This window comes from Mustelus asterias, chromosome 2, assembly GCF_964213995.1.
Source record: "Mustelus asterias chromosome 2, sMusAst1.hap1.1, whole genome shotgun sequence".
Taxonomy (NCBI): domain Eukaryota; kingdom Metazoa; phylum Chordata; class Chondrichthyes; order Carcharhiniformes; family Triakidae; genus Mustelus; species Mustelus asterias.
This window is the reverse complement of record NC_135802.1, coordinates 54,096,606-54,103,872: the sequence shown is the minus strand read 5'-3', so window position 1 is coordinate 54,103,872 and position 7,267 is coordinate 54,096,606.

The window sequence follows — 7,267 nt, the reverse complement described above, 5'->3', positions numbered from 1 at the left end:
GGAAACAATAGGCCAGTTAACTTGAAGGTGCTCGAATCAATCATTAAGGTGGTTATAGCTGGGCACTTATAAAAACTCAAGGTAATTGAGAAGAGTCAACATGTTTTTGTGAAAGGGAAATCATGGTCAACCAATTTATTGGAGTCCTTTGAAGGAGTAATGTGCTGTGGAAAGAGGGAAACCTTTGAAGTACTGGACTTGGATTTCCAGAAGGCATTTGATAAGGTGCCACATTAAAGTTTATTGACAAAAATAAAAGCTCATGGTATCAGGAGTAACATATTAGCATGCATAGTAGAAAATAGAGTGTGCATAAATGGGTGATTTTCTGATGGCAGGATGTAACGAGTGGAGTCCCGCAGGGGTCTGTGCTGGGACTTCAACTTATTAAAATTTACATCAATGACTTAGATGAGGGGAGCAAAGGCATGGTAACTAAATTTGCAGATTACACAAAGATAGGTAGGAAAACATGTTGTGAAGAGGATATAAGACATTTGGGGATGGATATAAACAGGTTGAGTGAATGGGCAAAAAATCTGGCAGATGGAGCATAATATGAGAAAATGCAAAGTTGCTCACATCAGCAGACAGCATGAAGAGAAGAATATTGAAGTGGAGAATGATGGCAGAATTCTGAGGTGCAGAGTGATCTAAGTGTTCTAGCGCATGAGTAACAAAAAGTTAGTATGCAGGTACAAATATTTAAGAAAGCTAATTGAATGGTATGCTTTATTACAAGAAGAATTGAACATGAAAGTAAGGATGCTATGCTTCAGTTCTCCAGAACATTGGTGCGACCACATCTCGAATACTATGTGCAGTTTTGGTTTCCTTACTTAAGGAAGAATAAATGTGGCTTAGAGGTAGGGGAGTTTACAAGATTGATACCTGGAATGAGTGGGTTGCCTTATGAGGATAGGTTGGAACGGCTGGGCTTGTTTCTACTGGAGTTTAGAAGAGGGATGACTCGATTGAAATAAATAAGATTCTGAATGATCCTGACAAGCCAGTATGAATGAGCCCTCATGTAGGTGAACTAGGGGCCATTGATTTAAAATTAGGTGGCAGCCTTTTAGGACAGAGATAAGAAGAATTTATTCCATTACAGAGTTGTGAGACTTTGGAACTCTTCTGCCTCTATAGGCAGGGAGGGCAGAGTCATTGAATATCTTTAAAGTGGAAGCAGATAGATTCTTTCAGGCAAAGGAATAAAAGTTTATCTGGGATAGATGGGAATGTGGAATTAGAAACACAACCAGATCAGCCACAATCTTATTAAATGGTGGAGCAATCTCGAGGGGTTGAATCGCCTACTTCTGCCCCTATTTCATATGTATGGAATAGGCATGACTGTACTGAACAAAGAACAAAGAACAGTACAGCACAGGAAACAGGCCCTTCGGCCCTCCAAGCCTGTGCCGCTCATTGGTCCAACTAGACCATTCGTTTGTATCCCTCCATTCACAGACTGCTCATGTGACTATCCAGGTAAGTCTTAAACGATGCCAGCGTGTCTGCCTCCACCACCCTACTTGGCAGCGCATTCCAGGCCCCCACCACTCTCTGTGTAAAAAAACGTCCCTCTGATATCTGAGTTATACCTCGCCCCTCTCACCTTGAGCCCGTGACCCCTCGTGATCGTCACCTCCGACCTGGGAAAAAGCTTCCCACTGTTCACCCTATCTATACCCATCATAATTTTGTACACCTCTATTAGGTCTCCCCTCATTCTCCGTCTTTCCAAGGAGAACAAGCCCAGTTTACCCAATCTCTCCTCATAGCTAAGACTCTCCATACCAGGCAACATCCTGGTAAACCTTCTCTGCACTCTCTCTAAAGCCTCCTTCTGGTAGTGTGGCGACCAGAACTGGACGCAGTACTCCAAATGTGGCCTAGCCAGCATTCTATAGAGCTGCAACATCAGACTCCAGCTTTTATACTCTATACCCCATCCTATAAAGGCAAGCATACCATATGCCTTCTTCACCACCTTCTCCACCTGTGCTGCCACCTTCAAGGATTTGTGGACTTGCACACCTAGGTCCCTCTGTGTTTCTATACTCTTGATGGCTCTGCCATTTATTGTATAACTCCTCCCGACATTAGTTCTTCCAAAATGCATCACTTCACATTTATCTGGATTAAATTCCAACTGCCATTTCTCCGCCCAATTTTCCAGCCTATCTATATCCTCTGTATTGTCCGACAATGTTCATCGCTATCCAGAAGTCCAGCCATCTTCGTGTCATCCACAAACTTGCTGATAGCACCAGTGACACTTTCTTCCAAATCATTTATATATATCACAAATAGCAGAGGTCCCAGTACAGAGCCCTGCGGAACACCACTGGTCACAGACCTCCAGCCGGAAAAAGACCCTTTGACTGTTACCCACTGTCTCCTGTGGCCAAACCAGTTTTCTACCCATCTAGCCACCTCTCCTTGTATCCCATGAGCCTTAAGCTTCTTAACCAACCTGCCATGAGGGACTTTGTTAAATGCCTTACTGAAATCCATACAGACTGGTGTCTTCCAATGTCTCTCCCTCTTTCTATCTCACTTTCCTCCTTTAAGACGCTCCTTAAAACACACCACTTTGATCAAGCTTTTGCTCAACTGACCTTTTATGTGTTTCAGTGTTATATGGTTATGATATTCTTATGAAGGACCTTGGAAAGTTTTATTACATTAAATGCTCTATATTTATATAAATTGTTGTTGTAGATAACCATCTTCTGCTAGCAGTGCTGAGTGGATGATCTATGGTGACCTCTTCCTGAGGTCTCCACTCTTGTTCTCTCTAAGGTGTGTGGGTGCATGGCCATGCAGCAATTGGGAATGTGTCACCCAGCGGAATAAATGAGCTGGCACAGGCAGCAGCCCCTTTATCATGTATGCATGCACAGCCATATTAAAGGGACACCACAGTGCAATAGTGGGTCGCTCACAGTTAAGGGATATTTGAAGGAATACGGCATCCATCGTTACAAAAGCCAGTCTTCAGTCAATTCAGTTCACTCCACATGACATAAAGAAATAGCTGAGCAGTGTGGATATAATAAAGGTGATGCATCCTGACAACATCCCGGCTGTAGAACTAGAATCTTGTGCCCCAGAATTAGCTATGACTCTATCACAGAGTCACAGTCTGTGATTCTGTGATCTCTTCCAGTAGAGCGACGTCATTGGGATCTACCTGCCAAGGTTGGAAAATTCCCCAGGTATGCCCTGTCTACAGAACAGATTCAATCGGGACAATTACCACCCATCAGCCCACTTTCAATCATAAGCAAAGAGATGGAAGGTGTTGACAGTGCCAACAAGTGGCACCTATTCACTAATAACCTGATCATTGATGCTCAGTTTGGGTTCCACCAAGACCATTCTGATCCAGACCTCATTTCAGCTTTGATCTAAAAATGGAAAACACAACAGCTGTGTGTGGCAGGAAGTAACTAACCTGATTTTGCCTATATTACAACATCTTTGGAAGGTAGCTAACAGGAGGCCAGAAGGGATTGTATTACGTATTGGCATCCTTCCGTCTATGAGAGGTGATGGAAATGCAGGTGAGAGGGGGTTTCATTTAGTGCAGCTTTGCTGATGGCTATGAAGATCAATCCTTGAGAGGCAGGTTCTGCCATAAACACTGCACATGAAACAGCCAGGTGACATTTTGGTTGTTGTTTCCAGAGTTAGCACCTGTTGCCAAGCTGCAGTAGCCACTGGTTGTCATGGTAGCACATGCCAGCCCACAGGAGGTACCACCATTTCCCTCTTCCGAGGCTAGTGGCTCCCAAGTATGATAGTCAATGTTTAAGGGTCTCAAGGATCCTTGAACCAGAGTCTTGTCTTGCTATTGACAAATATATATCGTTCATGTTGAATGCCATGTTTTCTATGACTTTCCTAAAATTTCAAAGTGAATGGAGACAACTGCTCCCCTGATGAACAACTTTTCATGAAAGCCCCTTTAACCTTTAGCCTTTTTGCTTAAATGAAATCTGGATGCAATTTGGGCTGGAACCAACCTCTAAATTTTATGATTACAAAGCAATTGAAAAAACCACCTGATTTTTTCTAGTAAAACTATCTTTTATTTATTTATACTTTTATTTATTATAAAATTACACTGATTTTTTTTTCTGAAGACACAAAAGCATCTTACGTTACTGTTACTTTAACACTAGTGGCAATCCGGTTAAAATAATACTCATCGGTAAATCTAAGATCTAAAGTTCTGGGTCTCAGACTGAGCCTGTTCTATGCACCAGCCTATTCCATTTAAAATATTGTGAAAATGCTGGAGATTCATACCATGCATACCAGTGATTTGTAATTAATTCCATGACTGAGTTATAGGTAAATCTTTGATGTAATTTCCTCAAATCAGAGAGCAACCCTGCTGTTTGGCAATTTATCGAATTGGCCATGAGAAGGTTCTCCGAACCTCTACAGTGCAGAAACATAGGGGCCGATTTTACCAAATCGGCTCTAAGTGCTGGATGCGGTCGTAAATCAGACCCGCGCCCGGCAGCCACGCTCCAGCGCTCCCATACGCCTTTTTTCGGCGCGGGTCCAGTGGGCAGGGCCTAGCGCATTTGTATCTGTCGGAGCACCGAACTGCACATGCGCAGTTCGAAGCCGACAGCACTCAGCACCCGAGCGTAAAAGTCAAAGGCAGCGCTGACAGAACTGCTGTCTGCGCTGCCTTTGACTTTCTCTGTTGAGGGGGTGGGGGTGGGATGTGACGTCTCTTCCCTGGGGGGGGGGGGGGGGGGGGAGGGATGGGAGGGGGAACTGACGTCTCTTCCCTGAGGGGGGTGTGGGGGGGGATGTGACGCCTCTTCCCTGAGGGGGGGGGGGAGGTTTGGGGGGTGGAATCTGACATCTCTTCCCTGAGTGGGGGGAGGGGGTGGGGGGGGATCTGACATCTCTTTCCTGAGAGGGGGGGGGGGGGGGGGGAGGGTAGGGGGGGGATCTGATGTCTCTTCCCTTAGGGGGGAGATGTGATGTCTCTTCCCTGGGGAGGGGGGGGGTTGGGGGGGATGTGACGTCTCTTCCCTCGAGGGGGGGGGGGGTTTGACATCTCTTCCCTGAGTGGGAGGTGGGGGGGCGATATCTCCAGGGGCAGAGACGTCACATCCCCCTCCCTACCCCTCCTCAGGGAAGAGACGTCTCTTCCCCCCCCCTCCCCCCCCTCAGGGAAGAGATGACACATCCCCCCCACCCCCCCCACCCCCCCCAGGGAAGAGATGTCACATCCTCCCCGACCCCCCCCTCAGGGAAGAGACATCACATCCCCCCCCCGCCCCTCAGGGAAGAGACATCACATCCCCCCCTCCCCCCCCAGTGAAGAGACGTCATCCTACCCATCAGGACCCCCGGAGCAAGGCCAGGATCCAGGATCACAAGATGCTTTCGACGGACACCAGCAATCAAGGTAGGTCAGGGGCCCGATCCCGGGGGTGGGGGGGGAGGGGAGGGGGGGGCTGCTGGCGGGGCCTGCGTCCCAGGGTGATTCGATCGGGGGGGGGGGGGGGGGGGTGGGCTGCCGGAGTGGTTCGCGGGGGCGGTCCGCGAAGGGTGGTCGGGGGCGACTCGGCGGTTCAGTTGCTGAGTTGAAGCCCTATCGGATTTGAATTCAGCAACACGGTAAATGCGCGGGCGCCGATCGAATCGTAGCCTCGCAAAGTGGGAATCCTTGGGTAAGTTGGGCGCGGGCTTCATTATGCCGATTTAAATGCATGCAAATACATTTAAATCGGCCCGCTGGCCGATTCGGGCGCGCGCCGGATCGGCGCTCGGATTGACCGTTGGTAAAGGCGCGATTGGCCTTGGGTCGGGTTTGGTAAAATCATGCCCATAGTATCTTATCCATCAGTGAGATTCCGTTTATATGATGTTGGTTTTGATTTTAAATCTGGTAGACGGAGAATTAAATACAATGATGTAGAATGATTTCTGAGATTGTAAACTCTCAACTGCTGATGTTTGCAATGGTGAAATATTACACAATAGCTTTCTGAACAGTCTCTCCACACCCACAGCAATGTGGTTGTCTCTTACATGCACTCAGAATTGGGCAATAAATGCTGGCCCAGCAAGTGACGCCCTCACCCCATGAACAAACATATATTAAAAGATTCTGTGAAGTTCACACACAATGAAGCCAGCCAGTCTGCTAGATTTCTGAGGTTTGCAGCTAACTCAAACTTCCCTAGAGTACAGGGTGCAACCAATTACACACATGTAGTTTTGAGAGCTCCATGGCAGCAGCCCCTGATGTTCATTCACCCGACCTCTTGGCCCCAGACCAGGAACTACAACTGTCTTTTAATGAGCTCTCCCAGTCTTCCTTTACTGATGATAACACAGTCTCACTCACCACCCACCCCAAGAGTCTCTATGCAACTGTCCATTTGTGCAAGATGTTCCCCACCCCCATGAGCCTCTATGCAACCCATTCCTCGATTCTTCTTGTGCCACATTTCCCGATATACACACATGTATTCCAGAGTCCTTGTGCACTCCCACCCATTCATACAGTTCAATTTCCCTTCCGTGTCTGTTACAGTCTTCTGTGTCAGGCTCCAGCTTCCCCACTCTCAGTCTCTCCTTTGCCTGCCATTGTCCCCCCGCCACCCACCCCAGCCCCACCATAGTCCATTGTCTCCCACATCTTCCACATCTCCGTCATTTCCCCCACTCCAGTCACAATGCTGGTCTCTGATTCAGTATGCAGCCTTATCTGAGACTTGCAGAATATACCCCCCTGCCCCCGCACAATGTTGCACTTACTCCAAGTGGCGATGATCTTTGCGTCGTCGATGGAGACAGGGGAGGTGCCGGAGGATTGGAGGATTGCGGATGTGGTTCCTATTTTCAATAAGGGGAACAGAGATAGCCCAGGAAATTACCGACCGGTGAGTCTAACCTCAGTGGTTGGTAAGCTGATGGAGAAGATGGAGAAACAAGATTTATGAGCATTTAGAGAGGTTTAGTATGCTCAAGAATACTCAGCATGGCTTTGTCAAAGGCAGATCGTGCCTTACGAGCCTGGTGGAGTTCTTCGAAAATGTGACTAAACACATTGACGAAGGGAAAGCGGTAGATGTGGTTTATATGGATTTTAGCAAGGCATTCAATAAGGTTCCCCATGCAAGGCTTCTAGAACAAGTGAGGGGGCATGAGATCCAAGGGGCTGCTGCCCTGTGGATCCAGAACTGGCTTGCCCAAAGGAGGCAGAGAGTGGGTATAGATG